Source organism: Puma concolor, chromosome A3 (assembly GCF_028749965.1).
Source record: "Puma concolor isolate L17-30 chromosome A3, mPumCon1.1.hap2, whole genome shotgun sequence".
In the NCBI taxonomy this organism is placed as follows: domain Eukaryota; kingdom Metazoa; phylum Chordata; class Mammalia; order Carnivora; family Felidae; genus Puma; species Puma concolor.
In genome coordinates, this window is record NC_141669.1 from 10044565 (window position 1) to 10069701 (window position 25137).

At 37.0% G+C, this 25137-nt stretch overlaps 1 long non-coding RNA gene across 2 annotated transcripts in view; it reads right to left on the bottom strand.

The window, feature by feature from the left end:
* The window catches only part of LOC147582242 (uncharacterized), a 611785-nt gene that overhangs the window by 169304 nt on the left and 417344 nt on the right, over positions 1–25137 (bottom strand). The window contains exon 1 of one of the 2 annotated variants that reach the window (XR_015248681.1): positions 21408–21663. The exons of the other annotated variant lie outside the window; for it this stretch is intronic. This is a non-coding gene — a long non-coding RNA (uncharacterized LOC147582242). Of the gene's footprint in view, positions 1–21407; positions 21664–25137 lie in introns of those variants that run through there. 2 annotated transcript variants of the gene reach the window in all.

Below are 25137 nucleotides of genomic sequence, written 5' to 3' on the forward strand. Positions count from 1 at the left end.
GGTAAGAAAAAAATATCAGGACCCAATCAAGAAGAAAGAAAATTATACACAATACAGAAAAGAGCATAAGAAACATACCTGACATGGTATAAAAGTCTAAGATGTGAGTAACTTGTCTTAGAGAAGGAGAGAAAAGAATGTCAAAATAATGTAAATATCTTCATGATTCTCCATCCTCACGACTTGCTGAGTTAAGAACATTGACATGCTGTAAAGACAGAAACAATCTCCTTTCTCCATAACTCTTTGTTCTTCACATTCTAAGGGTGATAGACCTAGAGCTAAGTATAAACAACCAGTTTTGAGCCATGCTGGATGAGGGGCATGAAGAAGAACTGAAAAAGAACTGCTCACAGCCCCTTTGCTTCTCTTCCTCACTGGTGGCAGTGTGAGGAAGACAGGGGTGAGGTTGACATTGAAAAGGCTCACGTCTTAGGAACTGAGACATACAGCCTAAAAAGTTCAAGAAAAGACATAGCTGGGAGATGTGTTACTCTACATTTAGACTATAAAATTCTGAGTAGTTAATTTGACATGACCAGAAAATGAAGCATCTCTTACATTCTCCTGCACACTCTAGGTAAGAATTATATTTTTGGTCATCACTGACAGAGTTCAATTCACAGTGTTTGAACTGGAAGCCAGGATTCACAAAAGCAGCAAGTGGATGAGGAGCATCATGAGTAATTATGTAGCCTGCATTAAATAAGCAGAATTAGAGATAAGAAATTCTGTACTGTTTCAATATAAACATTTTGAAAAGCTCATGGGAGAGCAAATAATAGCTTTGCTCTCTTTTTCTCCAAGTGTGAGACATGATGTTTGATAATAGCCTTGGAGAGATAGATGGTTTCTAGACCTAAACAGAAAGTGATGTCTAGCACCTAAGAAAAATCTTTATACACACTTAGGACAATAAACAAGTACATAGGTACCTCATATCTCCTCACTATTCTAAATACTAATTAATAAATAGTAATTATGGTACCTCACATGGTCCCATACATTTTTATTTATCGATTTTTAAATCTAACTATTTAGAGAGGGGCCTTGTAAAAATCATCACACGGTAGTTTTGGGGATGGTTCTGTAGGTTTGAGAAGAGTAGATATTCCAAAAGTCTTTCAAGGTTTCTGTACTTTTTACAAAGCAATAAAAGTATTAATTTATACCTCTGTGGCAGCTACCTAATTGAATACTAACGAAACGTACAGCTAACAAATAGAGGGAAAAACACACCATTTTTTTCTTCTAGCTTTATGGAGATGTAATTGACATAACATTTTGTCAGTATAAGGTGTACAATATAATGATTTGATATACGTATATATCATGAAATGATTACCACAATAAGGTTAATTAGCACATCTAACACATAGGGTATAATTCTTAATCAAAATAAAGTCAAAAAGCAAAAAGGAGCATAGAATAATAGGTGGATCACATTCCTTTTGTTTTCTAACCAAAGTTAATGACAGACTTCAACCTCATATATCAATAGTTATGTTAATTGTGAATGGAATATATTCCAATGAAAATATTAATATTAGAAATTTAATAAAAAGGGCACAACAAATCATAGATTCCTTGGAAAGGATGTACCTTAAGTATAGTTATTTCATTGTACTATTATTGTATTCTCATTATACCATTTTGGTCCACCCAGATCCCACTGTTAGGCTTTTGCACCCATTCCCAACTGCTGGGAAGATACACCCACAGCTGCAGCCTGCACTGGAATTTACCCTTGAATGCAGAAACTGCCTGGCCAAGGTTACACCACCTCCCACACGTGGCCTGTGGCCGATGACTACTTGGGATAAAAGTCCTGACTTCCTCCCTTTAATTATGGGCAGCTGGAAAGAGTCATCTCAGCTCCCAAACTTCTTATAGGATCCTCTAAACCCTCTATCATAACCACATTGTAGTTAGTTTCTCTCCTGATCAATCTTCTTTATTTATAGGTAAACCTCTCCACTCCCCAGGAAGTCTGGATGCACCTCTCTTGTCTCAGAACCTATTTCTAGTGAACAACAAGACAGAGAAGTTGAAAGGGAAAGAATGGCAAGATATATGATATAGACATTAACTGAAAGAATGCTGAATGAGCTACTCTAATACTGGATAAAGATTTCAGGGCAAGCAGCATGGCCAGAGATTCCAAAAAAAAAAAAAAAAAAAAAAAAAGGAATGTTTTTAATGATAAAAGTCGATCAACCAGAAAAATATAAAAACTGTAAATATGTATGAACCTAAAAATGTATCCTTAAAATATGTGAAGCGAAATTTGACATAACTTAAGGAGAAAAAAAATCCATAGTCACAGTGGGGATTGAACACAATTTTTGCAGAAGACAAAAAAAAATCTGTAAGGATTTGGAAAATTTAATCTGCATAATTAAATATTGCTCTATTTGATACATTCATAGTAATGCCAACTGAACTTTATACCCAACAACTGAAGAGCACATATGTTCTTCAAGCTTACATGAAGCTATTACAAAGAAGAACTGTATGTTGGGTAGAGATCAGGTCTGATTGGAATTTAAAGGCATGGAATTACACAGAGCAGTTCTCTGACCAGAGTGTATATTCTGAGTGGTTTGTTTATAACATTAAAAATTTAGGTAATTTATTACACTATCAGAAAAAAAATAAATCAATAAATCAATAAAAAAATAAATCAATAAATTCTCGACACAACAGTTCTTATGAGGTGACCATGCAAAAAAATGATGTGTGTGGAACAGAGGATATGAGCGTCCCGGAATATGATGCTATTGATTTGAGGGATTATGGGCAGAAATATAAGCAGGCATTAAAATATCTCAAGCTGAGAAATAGTAGAATGGGATGAAGTCAACATGGTTAAGGAGAATTTGGAGACCACTGGGGTAGAGCACGTGGAAGCTAACGAGGGCATGCGTTAAGAGCTCTATGGCAGGAATAATTGTCATTCGTGCTCAATACAATCAATAGTTTCTATCTACAGGATGAAATGTCCTGAATCTATTACAGGGCCTTTTTGCACCCCCAGGAAGCACTGGTATGTATAATCAATGCCCTGATCAAACTATTGAGAATTCATCACTATTGACTTGAAACATTGCTAATTTGGGATTTTTCTTAAATACTGGAAGTTGAAAATATCATAACCCATGTGTACTCAGTTATCTACTGCTTTTAAAAAGCATGATCTCAGATATTTTAAATAAAATCATGTATTGCAAATATCACTGAATCTTAATTTTGCTCCTAGTTCTATTCTACTTTATCTCTGCCTACATTTTTTTCTTATGAATTCATCTGTGTCTTTCAATTCATAATTTTGAAACAAAAGCAGACAGAATCATGGGTAAAGTGTACCAATCCTTCACAGTAAATGCTTTTTCTTGTCTAACATGCTCTCCTTTACCCGTTCAGATTGTTTGTAAGAGCAATTCATTCTCATGCTTCATGTTACAGCACTCAATACATTTAACACATTGTTTATGTTCATTCTAACACTGATGGGTTATTTGTAGAGTTGATGTGTCATGATAATACCAATAAAAACATTCCATTAAATGCTTTTTTTTTGTGCACATATATGTGAATTTCTTTTAGATATACACCTAGGAGTAAAACTGCAGCAGCATACAGAATATAGATCTTCAAATACAGTAAGTGCTACTAAATTTTTTCTGGGTTGTTTTTAACAATTTACACTCTCTACAGAATTTCATAAGGGTTATTTTCATTCCACATTCTTTCCAACCACCAGTTCTTATAAAATTTCTTGTAAATTTTATGTCTGTCCTATTGTTGGTGAAAGTAGTGTTATTTCATGGCTTTAATATTCATTTCCCTAATGACTTTAGAGTACATTGTCATATGCTTATTAATAATGTATATATCCTCATTTGTGACGTGCCATTCAATTGTCATGTGTATATTTATTCTTTCTTAGTGAAATGAGAGATTGATTTATATATCACGGATGCAATTTTGTCAACTATGTGAATTGCAAATATGTTCTGTCAGTAACTGACTGCATTTTATTTCATTAAAGTTTTTTATCAGAAAATATTTTAACAAATTTATCAATATTACATTGTTAATAATTTTTATGTCTTTTGTTTAAGAAATATCTTCCCATACAGAAGTCTAAAAGAATTATCCTGTTACTTTTATGAAGCTTTTTTTTTCCCTTTAACATTCTGATCTACAATTCACTGAAACTGATTTCTGTATAAGCTGTGGATATGGATATGTACATGAATACCAAATACATCTAGCACAATTTACTAAAAACACTGTTTTCTTGCCCTCTACTCTCTGTAACACATTTTTCATCAGTTAAGTGTCCATATATATATGGATGTCTCTCTGAGCTTATCATTTTATTGGTCTAATTTTTTATGCACAAATACCATACTATCTTAATTATAATAACGTTATGATGTCTTAATACCCTCTACGGGCCTGTCTTCCCATTTTGTTCTTCAAGATTACCTTGGATATTTTTCTTTGGATATTCTTCACCCTTTGAATTTCCATATGATTTTATTTTTTTATTTTTTTTTCTTTTTCATATGATTTTAATCAGTTTAACAAGATCATCAATCTATCATTTTAGAGTTTTGATTGGGTAAATTTGGTAGAATCCAGACAAATTCACATTATTATGATACTGAGCCTTCCAATATACTAACACAGTGTATCCCTCTATTTAAGTAAGGTTTTTGGTGGGGGTGGGGGGAAATGGATGCGATGGAAAGTAGAAAGGAATAAATTCATCCTGTATCCAAGAAACGTGTTTCTAACTCTGATTTATTCTAAGAATTATTTATACATGCTCTTGGATATTCTACACATATATAGGCATGCACATATGTGTAGATAATGTCTACAAATAAGACAGTTTATTTATTTTCTATGTATAACTTTTGTTTTCATTCTTTTAATGGACTAACTAGGATCCCAAATGCATATTGAAAAAAAAAAAAAAAAAGCAGGCACCATTGCCATCCTTTTCTTGCTGATCTCAAAGAAAAAGCTTTCAACGTTTTACCATCAAGCATGATGCATTCTCTTCATTGGTTATGGCTACCTTGTATCAGAATAAAAATATTCCTTGATTTTAATTATGAGTAGACATTTAATGTTATAAACTGACTGACCTGCATCTATTGAGATAATTCTCGAATTTTCTCTATTATTCTATTAAGGTGTCAAATTACATTGATTTAAACATATTCCCAAGGTTATTTTCAGACTAAATACAACTTGCTCATAATATGTATTTTGCTAGATTTTATTTGTTAATATTTCTTTAGGTTTTCAAAATTATAAATTTTCCTGTTTTGTAAGACCTGTGTCATGTGTTTTTAAGTCAACATTATGGTGACATAAAAAATAAATAAACGTATAGACTGAACTCAAAGAGCATTTCTCCCTTCTTTTCTTCCATTTATCTGGGAGAATGTATTAGTGTGGCATCATTTTTTTTCCCTTAACTCCTTAGTAAAAGTTTCTGGTGAAGCTATCTGTGCCTGCAGTTCTTTTTGGTATGATTTACATTAAGAATACTTCTTTATTTATTTCTAGATTATATCAGTTATCCATTTAAACGCATTAGCAAATAATAAGAATAATACTATTCCTATTGCCCACAAAGAGAATACTACCCTTAGACTAGGCAAAACAAAAACAAAAACAAACACAAAAACAAAACAAAAAGACCCCTGTGCCTTTAGTCATGTGCATAATGAGCAAATCATTCCCATTTGTCCGACTTTCCTAGTTTCAAACCTTGAAAATTCCTGCATCCAAGAAATTCATCACTCCCATGCAAACCACAAAAGTTGGTAACCCCAACATTTTCCAACTGGCAGCTCCAAGATCTAAGGCATGGATCTCTATCTATGGCACGATAACATGGATATCAGAATGAAATCAAAAGGAGGAAAATAAAAATAATCCTCACATTAATAATAGATATTGAAAACAGGGGAGTGAAACACAAGCTGTGCCTAGTTAGGATTTATACATAAGAAAACAAACCCAAACAATTTGTGTGTTTATTTAAAGATATAATCTATGAACAGGGTTCTAAAATTTTAAAAAAAAATTACATCTACATAATTAATGACACATTGTGTGCAGGGGAAAACCAACCTAAAATGATTAGCAGTTAAAAAAAAATCCTGAATTATTCAATTAAAAAAAGTGCTCAGTATCCTTTGGAAAGGTAACACATCTGGAGAAATGATTTAAGATTTAATACAATTTCACTCAAAATCCTAGTGGTTATTTTTAAAATCAAATTAGCAAAGTAATTACAAATTTTACAGGAATGGGCATAAACTAAAAAGAGCCCAGACTGTCCTAATAGCAGACAAGACGATGACTAACAGGAAACTATGAGATTTAGTACATATTTAGCAACAATCAAGTACACAAAGAACAGAATAGAGAACTCAAGACTGGACCCACCCCTACATAAAAAGTTTTAATTATAACAAGGTTGACATTGCCGACGAATAGAAAAACAATGGGCTCTAAAGTAAATGGTGCTTATAAACAGGAAGTACAGCACCCTGGAAAAAGTTGATTCCATGATTAGGGTAGCGTAGATCCAAGATGAGCCTGGAATATTCTGTCATGTCAGGAAGTCAAATGGGAGCATTTCACAAATGCACAGGGGACACAGTGAGAGGGCTCCCACAGAACAAATCTGAGATTTGAGCACTGAAATAACTATGTTCAGTAATGAATTATAAACCATTAAATATAGGTATTAATTATTATTTCATAAATAAATTTAAATACTACATTATACGATTTCAATAGAAATGTAATATTTAATAGTAATGTTTAATAATAAATTCATTCTTTAATAAATAAAAACAGATACATACATACATGAATATAAAAATAAACACAGGGGAAGAGAAGGCTCTTGCTTACAATAGAATACTGAAACCTATCTATTAAATGTGGAATAGGTTCTGGAGTTGGAAAATCTTCATTCTGCAACCACCATGATAAAGATTAGATCAGGAAAGCATCATCAGTGGATACTAAGATCAGGGAGAAATTTTGATGAGCTTGAGATATTGGCATGATATTAAATAAAGTGTTCTCCCATTGATAGTTTATTCGTTGAGAAGGAGATTAAAAGCAACAACATTTTTTAAAGTAAATTAACACCAGAGAATTAGGGCAACACCTTCACCGGCTGATCAATGTTATGTTGCGGGTGGACATCATGTCCTTCCAGATGTGAAACCTTGAGACATACTGCATATGCATAACCTCGTTGTAGATGTGAGAAGACTTCAACATCAAACATAAAATGAAGCCTGTTTCCTTGAAAAAAGAAAACAATATATTCTTCAAATGCCTCCACATTATGAAGGATAAAGAAAGGTTTGGAGAGTGTTACAGACTAAATAGACATGACAGACCTGTAATTTCTGACCCCAGGGGTTGGATTCTGTAGTAGAGGCGAAACGTGCTACAAAGGACATGATTAGGCCACCTGAGAAAACTGGAATATAGGTGATAAAGTATCGATTCAATGTAAATTTACGCAATTGATGTTGACTGTAATTATATAATACTTCTACTCTTAGGAAATGCACATAAAAGTATTTAGAGTTAAAGAGGCATGTTAACTGTTATTTACACACACACACACACACACACACACACACACACACACACACACCCCTATTACGTGGACATATGGATAGCAGGTAAATCTGGGCACAAAGTACATGAGTTTTCTTTGTACTATTTTTATTTTTTTATTTTTAAAAATTTTTTAAATGTTTATTCATTTTTGAAAGAGAGAGACAGAGCACAACCAGGGGTGGGACACAGAATCTGAAGCAGGCTCCAGGCTCTGAGCTGCCAGCACAGAGCCCGACACGGGGCCCGAACTCATGAACCGTGAGATCATGACCTGAGCCGAAGTCAGACGCTCAACCGACTGAGCCACCCAGGCACCCCTAAATGCTTTTTTTTTAATTGAAAACAGTGCTAGAATAAATTCCAAATCCATTCGGAAAAAAAAAAAAAAAAGAGCTTTCTCCTTATGGCACATAATGCACACAAATTGTATGTGTACTGAAACCTTATATGGGAAAGGAAAACTCTAAGAAATTTAGGTGAAAATATAAACACTGGAGAATATACATTCTGACTGCTGTAAATACTCCATTCTGAGTGATATTCCCTAGAGAAAGTCCTGCATGTACATCAAGAAACATGTAGAACAATGTTTGAATATTCATACCCACCTGATAATAGTCACATAAATAAAACAAAACTGGAAATAACCCGAAGTCCAACACCAATAAAATGGATAATTTGTGGAATATGTATTCAGTGGGATAGTAAACTGCATGTGAAATGCTTAAGCTACACGCAATGGTATGGACAAATAATCTTAAAAACACAGGTTGGGGGAAAAAAGCAAGGCACAGACAAATGCATTCAGTACTATCTATATTATATGAAATCTAAATCTGCATACCTGAGTGTGTACAAGCATCCACCGTGAGATGGCATGAAAGCCCATGTAGTAAAACTATGAAGGAAAGGACAAAATGTGGGGAAGTGATGATGTGGGAAGAGAAGAGGGGGTGATACATTCAAAGAAAGGCACACAGGGATTTCAGAGGCAATGGTGAACATTTTAGAGCTGGTAGTTAGAATTCAAAGGAAATTTTAGTTATCAGTAGCCACTATGTCTGAGATGGAGTATATTTTCTAAAGATGGACACACCAATATATAGCTTATTCCACATGCTCGAATTACACTGTGATGTTGACATCCTTCAACTAAGAGGTAGAGTCTATGTTCCCTTGAACCTGGGTGGAACTTGTTTTTGTTTTATTTTGTTTATTTATTTATTTTGAGAGAGAGAGAGAGAGAGAGACAGAGAGACAGAGAGTCAGAGAGAGAGGGCGAAAGAATCCCCTCTCCAGGGATTAACAGGCTCCACACTGTTAACGCAGAGCCAAATGGCAGACTTGATCCCACAAACCGCAATATCATGACCTGGGTTAAAATGAAGAGTCAAATGCTTAGCCAACTAAGCCACCCAGGCCCCCTGAACCTCGGTGGAACTTCGAATCTACTTTACCAACAGAGTACCATGCTGAGTACTAACACTAGGTACTAGGTCATAATAGGCGATAAGATTTCTCTCTCCGGCTCTCTCTCTGTTTGGAAATGTACCTCTGGAGCCCTGAACCAACCACCATATATATGGCCACCGCGAATGCACCGAGCACTACACTAGACAGACCACAGAGAGACGACACATAGAGAAAGATGCACAGGATCCCCGGCTGTTTCAACCCCCAGTTATTGAGTCTTCCCAGACCAGATGCCAGATGTAGGGAATATATGAGCTTTCAAATAACACTAGCCCTGGCATTTGAGTTTTCAAGATGAGGCCCCAGACACTGTAAAACTAGATGACCCATTCCCATGGTGCTCTGTTGGAATTTCTGAAACAGAACATTCATCAACAAGATAAATGGTTGTTTTACATGGCCAAGTTTTGGAGTAATTTACGCATCTATAGTAACTGGTACTCTGCCATACATATATTCTCTTTCAAACAATCCTTTGTCTCTACCCAACATAAAAACGATTTAACAAGGCAATACGAAAATGTGTACAAAATTTCAAGGTCAAAGAATAAAATTCCCTATACATTTTATTTTCAAGTGCTGCATTGTTTGGATGTGAAAACAAAATGAAATGCAAAAGAGCTCTCTGAAACTTCATCAACTCGCTTACTATAGAGGAAGAAAACATTCCTTTTTTAGTACTCTGCTCAGATAATCGGCAATATATGGCATGTGAAATTAATTTGTAACTTATTTAAAAATCTAAGCAATTGTTCTGTATTTAGAAACGTAGTCCCCTTCAAACATGACACAGTGATCTTTTATTTCTTGAGGAATTATCCTTTTCATACGGCCTCTACTCTTTATGAATCACAAAGAAGTTACCTGTGGTTGAGATAGATAATCACAAAAGACACCCACATTTGTCTCTCTGCCTTCCCCCTCCACATCATACAGTATTAAAAAAAATAATGTTTATTTTTGAGAGAGAGAGAGAGAGAGAGCGAGCACAAATGGGGTGGGGGGCAGAAGAGAGAGAGGGAGACACAGAATCCGAAACAGGCTCCAGGCTCTGAACAGTCACCCCGGAGCCCAACATAGGGCTCCAACTCATGAGATCGTGACCTGAGCTGAAGTTGGATGCTCAACCTACTGAGCCACCCAGGCAGCCCTACACATCATACAGTTTTAAATTACACCATTTACAGCATGAACTGACTATTCACGTTAAGGTAGACTATCGCTGTCTCACACTCTGTGCGTCTACCTCAATATTTTTGGCTCATGAGATGATGCTCGCCTAGAAAACTTCACACTTGTCTTATTCCTTAGTGATGCGTTATTCATCCTTCAATTAAACAACTCAAAAAAATGGTTTCCCATTTTATTTTTTTTTATTTTTTTTAACGTTTATTTATTTTTGAGACAGAGAGAGACAGAGCATGAACGGGGGAGGGTCAGAGAGAGGGAGACACAGAATCCGAAACAGGCTCCAGGCTCTGAGCTGTCAGCACAGAGCCGGACGTGGGTCTCGAACTCACAGACCGTGAGATCATGACCTGAGCCGAAGTAGGACGCTTAACCGACTGAGCCACCCAGGTGCCCCAGTTTCCCATTTTAATGAAGATTTTTCTTAAGAATTTTAACGAGCAATAGTGCCTTTTTAAAATTGTATTTGGGGGCACCTAGGTGGCTCAGTCAGTTAAGCTTCTGACTTCGGCTCAGGTCATGATCTTATGGTTCATGGGTTCAAGCCCCGCATCAGGCTCTGTGCTGACAGCTCAGAGCCCGGAGCCTGCTTCGGATTCTGTGTCTCCCCCTCTCTCTTCCCCTCCCCCACTCATGCTCTGTCTCTCTCTCTCTCAAAAATAAACATTGAAACAATGTATTAAAAATAAATAAAAAATAAAATTGTGTTTGGACATAATTAAGTTAATTTGTGTCTGGTCAGATTCTCTAAATGTCAGACAAATATAGACTCCTACAAACATTTACTGTACCATATGCATTTATAGTGTATCAAGTAAAATGCAAAATTTTTGAAATATTAATAATGATACTAAAAAGCGTTCCCAAAGATGTAGAAAATTATTATGCTATAAGGTTTAACATCAAAAGCAGACATAAAATTTAATGTACAATAGAATATCCACTGTGTAAAATACTACATCATAAAGACTGCAGGAAAATACATTAAAGAACTGAATGTAGTCATCTGTGAATGACTAGGATTACAGGTGCTGGCATTTCATACTTTACTATTGTCTGTTTTGCCATGACCATCTATGATAAGATGTTTTATTAAAATATTAATTTTTATTTCTCCCAAAGTTAAAAGGGCTCCTTTCTTCTCTTTAGCTAGGGAATAAATTGTAGGCTAAAATAGGCTAATTAATGGCATAATTACAATTTTCATATATGTAATTTCAATTTAAGCTTTACTTATGTTCTGAAAGTTTTCTGTGAAAGATAATATTCCATAGTGTAAGAATTTTGCTGTTTATATTTTTGCTAGTTCAAACCTTTACTGAATTTAGCTTCTAATACCTTGGAAAATGGAATTGAACAGTCATATCAAAGATGCTAATTTAATAATACTGAAATATTGGTTATTCATTATGTGCTAGTCACACAGAGCATTAAATATTTTGTGTGTATACTCAGGTTATTATTCAAAAAAATTTTTGCGACGTGGAGACTATTTTTATCACGATTTGGGAGACAAGGAGACTGAGATTAAAAGAATTAAGGAGCAGGGGCGCCTGGGTGGCTCAGTCGGTTAAGCGTCCGACTTTGGCTCAGGTCATGATCTCGCAGTTTATGAGTTCGAGCCCCACATCGGGCTCTGTGCTGACAGCTGGGAGCCTGGAGCCTGCTTTGGATTCAGTGTCTCCCTCCCTCTCTGCCCCTCCCCTACTCACACTGTGTCTCTGTCTCAAAAATAAATTAAAAAAGAGTTAAGGAGCACCTGGGTGGCCCAGTCGGTTAAGCATCCGACTTCAGCTTGGGTCATGATCTCACAGTTCGTGAGTTCAAGTCCCACATCAGGCTCTGTGCTGACAGCTCAGAGCCTGGAACCTGCTTTAGATTCTGTCTCTGTCTCTCTGCCCCTCCCCTGTTCGTGCTGGCTTACTCTCTCTAACATAAAACATAAAAAAAAGTAAAAAAAATTTTAAAGAGTTACACACCTCCTCCATGATCACTCAGGAAGTGATAGAGCAGGATTCAAACACAAATCTGCGTGGGTGCAGCAACCAAATTCTGGAACATTCTACCATATGTCCTTTGTATGCTTTGTATCTGCTCACTGCGGCTAGCAGGATGATGATGGGATGATTTTACAATTCCAAAATGAGGAAGAAGTTTTGATTTACGTTCCTAAGTCTATGTTTTGTATCACTCAATAAAGAAACTATGCCAGAAACGATCTCAGTCAATAGAGAAAACGACGTCCCTCCTAACTGCAGTAGCCCCTCTTTGGACAGACCGTGCTCTTGGTTTTATGAGTCAGGGCACCACTAACCACAGTTTTTAAAAATTTCCATTGTAAGTCTATTTCTGTTTTCTGTTCAAACAACACAGTCTCTCTAGAAAATAATTAAACCCATTTTATAGAACAACAACAAAATGACAGATCAACAAGGTAACAAAGCAGAAACCGAATGCTATTATGTATGCCATCACATTCAAATTCTAAATTATTCACAAGTGGCAGCTTTCCCAGTCGTGGGTAATGACATGAGCAACCTTCTCATTTAAACCCAATAGGTGATGCTTTTCTAAGGGCACCTGGGTGGCTCAGTCGGTTAAGCATCCAACTTCGGCTCAGGTCGTGATTACACAGCCTCCCCCCATGTCAGGTTCTGTGCTGACAGCTTGGAGCCTGGAGCCTGCTTCAGATTCTGTGTCTCCCTCTCTCTCTACCCCTCCCCTGCTTGTGCTCTGTCTCTCTCTCTCTCAAAAATAAATAAATATTAAAAAATTATTTTGATAAACCCAATAGGTGATGCTTTTCTGTGTAACCAGATGCACTGATGAAACTCCGAAGTTCTCTGTGGGCTTTCTCCATGGAGTGTTCTCTTCTTTTTGTTTGGGGAACATTGTAGTTTTTTTTCACTTTGTGTACCAAAGAAAATTTAAATCTGTACACCAGTAAATAAAACTGACTTTAGTGGCATCAGAATTAATTTAATGATTTCATGACTGCTTGTTTTTAGGCAGAAGCTAGAGTAAGTCATCTGAAGCCGCCTTCCTAGAGATGACACTAGTTACATGTATTTTGAACGAAAAGGAGTCTTGGAGGTTGTGGGGAGAAAATGGAATTCAATGTGATGGAAAAGTAGCTATAGATGTGTATGCTGAGCAGCATTATCTGTGACAAGGAGGCTGGCATCAGGTACACTGAATGTAGAATTGAAGTCGTGGATTGGCGATGCCACACGTGAGCTGAGTTGTGGCCAAGGGGAGTGCCATCAGAAGACTGTTATACTCTGCTGTGCCTGACGTTGAGTATTTGGTGGTCTGTGTACTCCAGGGACCCACTTTGGAGGGAATCTCATTTTCTTTGGGGAATAGCTTCCTCAGCTATGTCATACTGCCAGGGTTCCATAAATACTAAGTGCGCATTTTTCAAACATTCAATTTTCTCTGAATTTCTAGACATAGTGGGAGACAGCTTCACTGACTATAATGCTCAACCCCAAATGCTATTCAACTCAACTGCTTTATGATAGGGGTTAATTTTTTTTGCATTAGTATCCAATTTATAGAAGCCCTCCATGTCAAAAGCAAAAGGCTATTAAGCGAGAACATACTTTAAAAGTAATAAGCAAGTTGAATAAAGATGCCATCTTATATCTAGAATGATTTTTGAGTGATATACCGGCTGCTGAAAATTCATAATCCATGACCTTGGTTTCTGAACTGAAGATGGAGAAATGATACTATTTTCATTTCTCTTTAAGGTTTCACTCTCTTATTGCAAAAGTTTAACTTGAATGTGTATGTGGAGTGTCAACTGATCTCATCTGAAATGGTACAAGCGTATATACAATGTATCTATGAAGCAGAATGGGGTAAAAGCTAAGGAAATTTTACTGCTGGTGACCACAGAGAGTTGCTCTTTCTTAATATATCAGTTGACATTTTGTGTGCAGAATTCATGCATTTCTAATAGTCCCCATAAAATGTCAGCTTGTTCAGGAACACTAAGCTGCCAGAGAACTGTCTCCAGCAGCCTATATGGTGGCCCAGAGCTGCCCTTCTGCCGAGCCATTGCCCCGATGATGTGTCACACGCAACTTCTCCGAAGAAGTGCAAATGGGCTCTAAATGCCATCCACGATTCTGCTCTCCACCCTTTCCCCCAAATTGAACGTGAAGGTCTATTTTTTTTTTCACAAAACCTCTGTACCGTAGTGACAAAGTAAAGAGAAAGTTAAATTTTGAATTATATTATTTGAATGTAATGAGACTTGTAAAGTTGTGATTGAATAAATCCATTTCATTATCAATTAAGAGCTCATTTGCCTGTAAAATTTTCTTCCTTCTCTCCCTCACACCCTAATCTTTGGTGCACACACACAGCTGTTCCATGAACTGTAAAGGGTTTTTAACAGGAAAGAAAAGTTGAACCCGAGGAACACTATGACATTTGTTTATAAAGAACAAACCCAAGATGAATCCTTTGTTTTTGTTCTAAACATCAGTGTGTATGTTAAATCTTGAATAGCCCTAAGAAACTGTCCTGGTTCCCGTGACTGTCTCGTGACTGGCCCCAGGCCTTCTGATCTTTGAGTGGAAACACAGAATATGGCTTGAGGGTAGAGACTCAGGAACCACACTCCCTGGGCTCATCCCCAGTTCTGTTTTTTACAAGCTGTGTGCCTTTGACATGTCATTTAACCTCTCTGTGACTTAATTCCCCTTTCTGAGAAATGTGGATGATAATATGAGTGTGTAATTGATGAGCTGGTGGTAAAGATTAAATGGATTTCTAGATATAAAGTACCTTCAACAGTGTCTGGCCCATAGTTAGAAAACGTAAGGCTATGCTGTTATTAGTAACACCTATGCTTTCTCTCTGGACTTTTAGATGAACTGAACTTACCATTTTGTATCTTGTACAGGCTTAATTGCATTGTATTTAGTTACTGAGATTGGAGGTCAAGGGGCAACATCTTAGTCTTAGCTTTTGGGTCTTTCACAGTCCTCAACATTGATTCAAGCATACTAGGTCCTAACTTGAAACCCCCAACCTCACTCTAACAACGTATAATTTAATGGCATAAACCTGCCAAATTAAAAAAATTTGTTCAGCTTAGCTGATGTATATGTGTATGACAGTTTGTATAAAGATGCTTTAAAAATGTGAATAGAACCCAAAAACTGAAGAGAGAGAAATCTACCAGATGAAGATCATGAAAGGATGTTAGCAATCCAGCACAGAACTGAATTTGACATTACCCTCCTAGGTATCCAATAGAAAAGAGAAGAATAGTAACTCCTATCTGTGCACCATGTGAAAAATAGGAATATTTATTCTTTTTTTTTTTTTTTAATTTTTTTTTTTTCAACGTTTATTAATTTTTGGGACAGAGAGAGACAGAGCATGAACGGGGGAGGGGCAGAGAGAGAGGGAGGCACAGAATCGGAAACAGGCTCCAGGCTCTGAGCCATCAGCCCAGAGCCCGACGCGGGGCTCGAACTCACGGACCGCGAGATCGTGACCTGGCTGAAGTCGGACGCTCAACCGACTGCGCCACCCAGGCGCCCCAGGAATATTTATTCTTGATGGAAAGACAAAGCTGTTATTTTTCTTCCTTGCTCTTACATCCCGAAGGAAAATTTACGATATGGAGAAAAAATTAGTGGTGAAAATACAAGTTTTTTGACTCTGCTTTTACAAAATACTGTCAGCTATTTATTGTATGTTTACATATTGGATTCCAATAAAAGCCCAAGGAATAATATGGGCTTATCGCTTAGTGACTATTTTTCAATGGGCTTTTAAGCATACATGTGTGTGTAGTTTTCTGTTTTGCTAATCTAACTTTGTTTAGGTTTAGAACTTCGATAACACAGATAAAAGAAGAGTCTTAAACGATCACACTCAATGCCAATCTTCTCAAGTATAAATTTGGCAAGATCCGAATAACAACTAACGGAAGATTCAGCTGTTTGGCAAGGCTTCTTCTCAGATAGCTATACCGTGGTGCTAATTGAAGAGGAACCCATAGTTTCTGGTACGACAGCAGGGTTGATAGTCTGTAATGAAATTCACAACACCTATTCTGATGACAGATGGATGCCATCGACTAGGCTCTGAGGACTTTTCCTCAAAATAACACAAATCCATTTAAGTGCCCAATACATAATATGCTATAAGAGGAAACAACAACAACAACAACAAACACTAAAGTAACAACAACAGCACCACACCAGGGTTTAGAGAAAACCAAGCTTCTCACAGGGGCCCTACACCAACAAGCTTGAGCTAGCTGGTAACACCCCAAGGCTCAGCTTCTTGATTTGCAACAGTGTTTGCAGAAATAATAAATGAAATAACAGAGTTGAAGCCCCAATCCCTTATTCAATATCTGACACATGGTAGATCCTAAGAGAAATTATTTCCTATTGTCCCAAATTTCCTGTTGTGATTTTGAAAAAGCCAAGTATTGCTTACTGGAAAGAAAGTCTGTAGAGTATCATACAGGATACCCTGATGATAATAATAGTTGTTATTGTTGTCGTTATTATTATTATTATTATTATTATTATTATTGGCACATCCATTGTTCATGTAAATACCCAGAGTTTTCAATGCTGGGAACTTAAATAAGAGAGAACACTCAATTCGGTGGAAGTAAGTATTTGATTTGCAGGTACCAATTTTTAGTATATGTGCTGCCGAAGCGAGCATAACGGATACCAAGTGTTATGCAGCCACTGGAGAATTCAATTGTGTATATTCCTGTGCCACTTGGTTTCCAAAAAGAGAAGGAATCAGGGGACAGAGAGAGCCTTTTCAAACTGCAGTCATGAGCAATACGATTGATATCTTAGGCAAAAGCAGAACATCTTCATAGTCATTAAGGGTAAATAAGAGGGCATTTCATCAGAATTGACCTCAGAACTACCAGAGAACCTCAACACGTTGAACGGAAGATCAAAATCAGCCCAAAAGAAGAGAAACACGCACTAGTTGAGCCATTCCTCAAACATTCTGACAATGTAACTATTTTTATTTAAGTAGATTGTAATGTAAATGACTGGATGTGTTAGCTTCTTGGTGCTCAAGAGGGGTGGATATTTGCATTTGGTAGCAGACCAAAGAAGCTGCCTTGCTGTCCATTTTTAAGATATGTAGGTTTATCCCAAGGGCTACTTGTTGAAATCTGGTTAATGTCCTGGGTTCCATTAAGCATCCTTTTATTCAGCCGTGCATCATCATCTCCACCAGTTAACAGCGATGGCTGAACTGGGTAATGGGTCCTTGTCCTCTAAGGATGCTTACTCCAGGGGACCAAGGAAGGGACATAATATCCATCTATAAACATGATGCAAAGCTGAATTCCATGTAGCACATGCTGTTCTGTGATGACCATAGAATCATGCTTGTCCAGGTGATTTTCTATATGGGGTTCGGCATCTTGGTTTCTGGATACCCTGAAAATGTCAGGAGTCACACAACTCATTTTATCAATCCATGACCAAGGTAACACTGAGGAGAACTTTGTCCCAGGGGCATGCAGTAGTTTGGGTCAATGGGAACCATGGTCTACCTTTTAGTTTTTGTGATCCTGAAATTCAGTGTTTGAATTTCAACAGACCCTAGTTTGGTGTTGAGCTGGAATTTAACAGCATATTGAGGAGGGACAGAAAAGTTGCCCAAGAGAGTTATTTATTCAAAGATGCAATTATAAGTTCTGAGCATCTAGAGAGGTTACATAGTCTACTGAAGTCAGTCTCTTCCCAGAGCAAATGCTTGGGAATAAAATTTCTGAGTCAGAGCGTTTCTTGAGAAGCAGAAAATTAGAAAACAGAAACAGGCATGCTGAATTCTCTTTAAGCATCCCCCAGTATATGAGAGAGAGAGAGAGAGAAACAGAGGCAGAGGAGACACCCCTAATATGGCTTTAGTAAAGGCTTGTTATACTGGGCCAAAAAAGAAACAGACACACACACATGTATTTACACATTCTTATAGCACAATAATTACAGAGGTTGTTACTTGTACTTTAGTAGTTATAGCTTGGGGTTATATGCCAAGACCCCGTGACTCCAGGATTTTGCTTAATCTCTCTGAGCTTTGGTTTCCACAATACACATGCTATTTTTTCCATCACAAAGTTAACTATAAGGCCAATAATCCCCTGGTTTTAAAGTGCTCTGTGAATGGTGACAAATTTTACTAATTCACAATATCACCATCAATATATCATCCTCTCATATTGCCCGCATTTGACAGAAACACATGTTTTAAAATGAGTGCGATTTTAAGGCATAGAGAAGTCTTCCTTGTCCTCCAAAATAAACAGCTTGCAATTAATGGTACTTAACAACTTTTATGACCAGTACTTAGAAGAAAATTCTGTTTCCTTACGCAACCCCATCTATAGAAATGCTTACTGTGGAAATCTGGTGCATAAATATTCAGTGAACATTTTTCAAAAGCTACCTAAATTGTCTTTCTAAAACATAAATACATGTGAGAGGAGAAAATCAGCTACTCAAATGGATCGCTGTCTTTGTGTTCTCTAACAATAAGCTCCTATCAAGTGGGATAATGAGGTTTTATATTTGCACAGCACCTGTTTAAGCAAGCTCAGACTAGGAAGGAAATGACCCTGCACCAACATCCTGGGTCTGGAGGTACCGAGGACAATTGGAAAATTTGCCTTTTAAGCAGCTGAACCAGCTTCAAAGCCCACTTTCAGAAATAGGCTATTTTTTTTGATGCCCATTGTATTTACTTACAGCAAACACAGTACACAAGTTTGAGCTTGTTTTTTGTTTCCTATTGCTGACTACGGAGGTTAACAGACACAATTTTTTCCTATTCTTTAACGAACTTTGGTGCAGTTCTTCCTAGAATATGTTTAGTCATTTCACCAATTGTGAAGTTATTTTTTTTTTAATGCATTGGAAAGATTTGAAATTGCTTATTCTTTGGAAGCATCCTGTCACAGATACCATCACAGCAGCCATTGGAGATCAGCAACATTTTGTAGCAATTTTTGTTTTTAGGAAAAACAAAACAACAACAACAAAACACCAGCTACTTAACTGCTTCTAGTAGATTTCCCTCTCTTTCTGCTGAAACTGGAAACTTTCCTCAGCTGAAACTATGGAAACTTCTATTAAGCGAATGTCACATTCGTGGTTAACAAGTACTATATTACAATTTATGAGCAGTTGAATTTTTACTGTTCAAAGTAGTTGTATTTCATCTTTCTGCAGTGGTGGTAATCACTTGTTGCCTGTTTTATCTGTCGGTGTTCTAAAAAAATTGTCTTAAAGTAGGTGCTAATGCCACTTATATAAATATAGCTGACCTTAAAAATTAATCAGACCTTAAAATTAATTGGGATTAATGCTTTGTACGTTACACTCATCTTTTAAGACAATGGCAGTCAAAAACTAGAGATGTTCTCCAGTAGAAATACAAGAATTTAAATATTAACTAGCCCTGTCTTTGGGTCTTGTCTTTTGAGCTGTAAAAATGTAAAAAAAAAAAAAAAGTCATATCACCTCTTGGTGTTTTTTTTTTCTCCTCATCTGTAAAATAGACCAAAAAAAAAAAAAAAGCTTACCTTTTAAATTATGAGAATCAGATAGGAGAGTTGATCTTAACACTTGGCAAGGAGAATTTGTTCATGATGTTATTTGTCTTCCTATCACCTAATTCTCCAGTAGGTTAAATAGAGATATATACATAGACAGAAGTGCAGATGTCTATAAATCCCCTACTAGCATTTAACCGGAAATAATTATTTTTTTAAGTTTTTATTTATTTATTTATATTGAGAGACAGACAAAGATAGCACAAGTAGGGGAGGGGCAGGGAAAGAGGGCAACAGAGAATCCCAAGCAGGCTCTGCACTGTCAGCACAGACCCCGATGTGGGGCTCGAACCCACAGAACCATGAGATCATGACCTGAGCCAAAACCAAGAGTCGGATGCTTGGCTAACGGAGCCATCCAGGTGCCCCTAGAAATAATTATCTTTACTATTAATTTCAGCCAGTGTAAAAGTGTCCGATAGAAATTTACTCAACAATTTAACCATGAAAAAATGTCTTCTACTAAGTAGACACTGTTTGTATTAAAGCCAATGAGTTAATTATCATATACTCATCAGTTGATTATGCTGGGTTTATGGATCTAATACAGAAGAACTTCTAATTATTAGATGCTCAAAGTATTAATTAGCCCATATCCCTCAATAGATGGTTAGACTTTCATTCTCATTTTCTGGTAGACCAAGAACCTGTACTTTTAACAAGTTTCCAGATGATCTTGATACAGATGGCCAATAAACCACATTCTGAAAAACACTCAAATATGTCATAGATAATTCCCAACTAAACATAAGGTGGCACTAAAACATGCAGTGACATTCATTCGAAGTGTGAAAGAATCTGTGGATTTAATAAATCAACACTTATTAAGTCACCATTCTAGGGAAGGCAGTCTGTCAAGTCTAATCAAAGATAAAGAGATACCTAAGAAACTGTGCTAAATTCATTCTAACTGGGAACACAGAAAAGTGAACAGTATGTTGCTAAATAATGTATTTTTCATTGTTGACTATGAGATTGTCACATAGGTTAATGCCATTTTGTCCCATTTTATTTATTTATTAATTTTTTTTTTAAATTTTTTTTTCAACGTTTTTATTTATTTATGGGACAGACAGAGACAGAGCATGAACGGGGGAGGGGCAGAGAGAGAGGGAGACACAGAATCGGAAACAGGCTCCAGGCTCTGAGCCATCAGCCCAGAGCCTGACGCGGGGCTCAAACTCACGGACCGTGAGATCGTGACCTGGCTGAAGTCGGACGCTTAACCGACTGTGCCACCCAGGCGCCCCTGTCCCATTTTAATATCATGCATTAATGTGGATTTCATTTGCTTCAAGAAGGAGTACAGACAATGCCATTCCAACCAGAAGGAGACGCATTTTCTTACATCCACCGGTGTATTACTAAAAAATCATCTCTTTCTAATACAAATGGTTTTTCTTGACTATGGAAACTCACATTTCGGAAACACTTTGTAAAGTTTAGGTACGTTGATGGCTGTAACACTGACGTCTGTTCAAACACCAAACAGATTGTGTTTGAGTTCTTCCCTCTTCAGTGAAAATTCTTCGGTTCTTCATTTGTCCTGCAACTTTGAGAAGTCCGACATTTTCATTGCATTCTTTCCAGATTTCTCAGGTGGAAACAACTGGGCCAGATTTACTGCCAAGGCGACCCAGTCAATCGACCCTCCTTCTGCCAGACCCAGGCAGGTGACACGCAAGTGGTCTTTCCCGTGAGGTAGCTAAAGGGTGTGGTATTTAAGCATTGTGACTGACAGCACTAGGAAAACCAGGGTGTGGACCTCAGCCTCTGAACTCCAAATTCTGCCTTCGCGATGCGTAGTCAGAAGCGTGAAGCTGTGGAATGGCGACATCACTCGGCTTTATGAAAACTGGAATGAGGCTTATACCAGCCAGAAATTTTTCTTGTAATCGTACATTCAATAACAGAACTAATGCAGTGTATTGAGAATTGTAAAATTAGGTGTTAAAGTCATGATTAAATTTCATGAGAGCAAAAAAAAAGATGAAGATAACATTATAATAACGACACCTTATTGAGGTTTTAAATTTTGATTGAAGAAGTTCTACCAGATAAGAACATTAGGGAAGACAATATTCCTTCTGGTCCTAAGACTCTATGGCTCTGTTTTACAAGATTTGATGTACTTTAAATAAACTCATGTCTCAAACTATCAAAAATTCTCTTCAGGTCCCTACCTTCTAGATTAATAAACTATCAAAAACATACGTGGATATGATGGTATAAGGATGTAAGCCAATTTCAAAAATTGTCTTACTATTTCAGGACGTTTGTTCTCCAAAAGGAGCTAAAGATATTCTGGAAACCACTCTTCACTCACTCAGCACTTTAGAATGGCTTTAATTCTTCTGGATGCTGAATATAAGACTTGAGAAGTACTTTGTATTTCCTACCAGTTCAAATTTTTCTCTCTGAATTGACAGATCAGTAAATAATTACATGTCAAATATTGACCCCGATGTCAGCCCCAAGTGTCAAAAGATTATAGAGAAGAGGAATCCACACTCCAGGACTGACTGCCAAGTTCAAATCCTGGCTCTACCACCTGTTTGATGTATGACTTTGGAAAATGTAACGTTAACTCCGTGTGCCTCATTATCCTAATTTATAAAACAGAGATAGGGTTATGGGAGAACTGAAGTAAATAATATACTTAAATTGTTTAAACAGTACCTGGAACATGGTCATGCCATATGAAACAAGTCTAACCCTACATACAAAAGGTTTCTTGAACACCTTCAGAGCACCAAACATGCAAGCAGTCTTAAGTGATGAATGGGAATTTACTAAACTAAAATGGTCAAAGTTCTCTGAAATGGGCAAACGAATGGAAAGGCCAGAGTAAGGTCAGAGAACTGTAACATCTTTGTATGGGGTAAGCACAGCAAAGCTAGTAAATGTGAAGAGGCAGAAGGGAAGGTTCGGGAGAGGACTGAAAAGACTGAGCCTGCCCTTCAAGAATGTTGTAACTTCAAGGATGGAATCACTCTTTCCTTTATGTCAGCAGCAAAATTAGGTTCTTGGAGAGCATTTCCATATATGAGTTTTCATATCAACCCAGGTGCTAGAAAATACCAACTGTATTTAGGCTGAAAATTGCCGTATCTTTTCAGTGTTTCAAGAAATTGTTCTAACTGCATGAAGGAGGACAGGGTGGAGGGCAAGAGACCAAAGGAAGGGGAGACAAACCTGAAATCATCTGGGTGAAAGTTAGTAAGAGCCTCATCTAAGCCAGTGGACACAGGCATGAAAAGAATGAGGACACATGTGGGAGAGAATTTGGAGGGATAATAAATATGATTTTTTGTTACTGACCAGATATGAAAGGAAGGGAAAGAATCCAACACAATTCCTGAGTTTGGGGCTTTAGTAACTAAGATGATAATTATGCTATAAAGAAAGGGTACAGTTTTACAAGACTGATATGAATTCTTTTGAAATTGAGGTGCTTTTTCACTTACAAGTTTTTCTTTAAGAAATGTTTGTTTTATTATTTTTTAAATGTTTATTTATTTTTGAGAGAGAGAGAAAGAGAGAGAGAGACAGAGTATGAGCAGGAGAGGGGCAGAGAGAGAGGGAGATACAGTATCCAAGCGGGCTGCAGGCTCTGAGCTATCAGCACAGAGCCTGATGCAGGGCTCAAACCCACAAGCTGTGAGATCATGACCTGAGCCGAAGTCAGACGCTTAACCAACTGAGCCACCCGGGCACCCATAGAAATGTTTGTTTTATAAATATCGTTGTCATTATTATGGAGCCATTATTATCTGAACTTCATATCCCAATATCACCAACACTATGGCTACCATTTTGTTGTCTTTGTTACATTAGACTCGTAACCATGGTGAAGCAGGTCCCCGAGGCCTGAATCACCCAATGGCATTTTCATTTGTTTGTTAGTTTTTGGCCAAAGGCGGATACTAAGAAGATCCAAAGATCAGATGGCATCCCAGGTCTTGATGGTTTGGTTACTGAACTGATTGTTTTGAGAGACGCCATTTGTTCCTCAGATAACTCTGGGTCATCGTGGATACAGGTGCCAGAGGTGCTGGAGGTGCTGCAGGGTTTCACACAGATTTTACTTGGTAATGCCAACTGCTGGTTTTCTGCAGCTGGGTTGGTAGGAAAACACTTAGCAGAGGCTCAATTCTGGCCATGTTCTCCAAGGAAATAATTCTGATGATGAGAAAAGGTAAAAGACACTCGCCTCCCTTGCAAGTAGCTGGTAACTATAAATCATGTGGTCTTTTTTTTTTTCCTTTTATTCATTTGTTTGCTTGTTTCCTTTGCAGGGCAAGTCTGTTACGAACAGGATTGATGTAAATCTAACACCAATGTATCCTAGTAGCTACTTTCATAATTGGCACGTTATTTATTGAACAAAAGACTAAGATGTGGGACGATTAAATGCAATCTATTTAATAAAAATTAAACAGATATTAATTTAAATATTGCAGATGATTATAAAGAGAAATATTTTCTCAAATTAATTTGAATCAATTATATTGAGAGTGGGAGATGAGATGTTCCCCCAAAGTATGGAGAGTCTGTGCCTATTTTATTGTCCTTCCATTCACTGTAAAATTTATCTCTGGATTGATCCAGGAGTTCAAAAAACATATTTTAAATACGTTGGTGGAGACCCTGTGGAGCCATTTTTACCAATCTCTTTCAAGTTTCTACCACCTGCTTACATCAGTGGACATTACCAGAAAGGGCTTTTGGAAACTCAAAAGTGTATTTACTAGAAGGACGCTAAGATGTTATTTGTGCCACACGCTGTACAATGACTTCTCCATGAGAATTCACAGCAGACATCCAGCTCTCCACACCAGAAAACAGGTGTGTTTCTCTAAAGAAAAGAAAGTTGCATTTGCCCTCCTCACTCTGATGAACATAATTTTGTGTACTTGGGCTCAGAATTCTTAGAGTCAAATTTGTGGTCCTTAGAGTATGCATACCATATCTACAGAATGTGTTTCTGTTTTTCTGGTTTACTTTTCTTTTTCCTTTTCTTTTTTTTTTTTTTTTTAGGCCCATTTTCCTAACTTAATGTATGACCTTAGCTAATTTTCCTTAAATCCCTTCTGGAAAATGTAAGTTATGGGTTAATATAAATGATATCTTATCTACAGGGAGTGATCTTTATGTGTTGG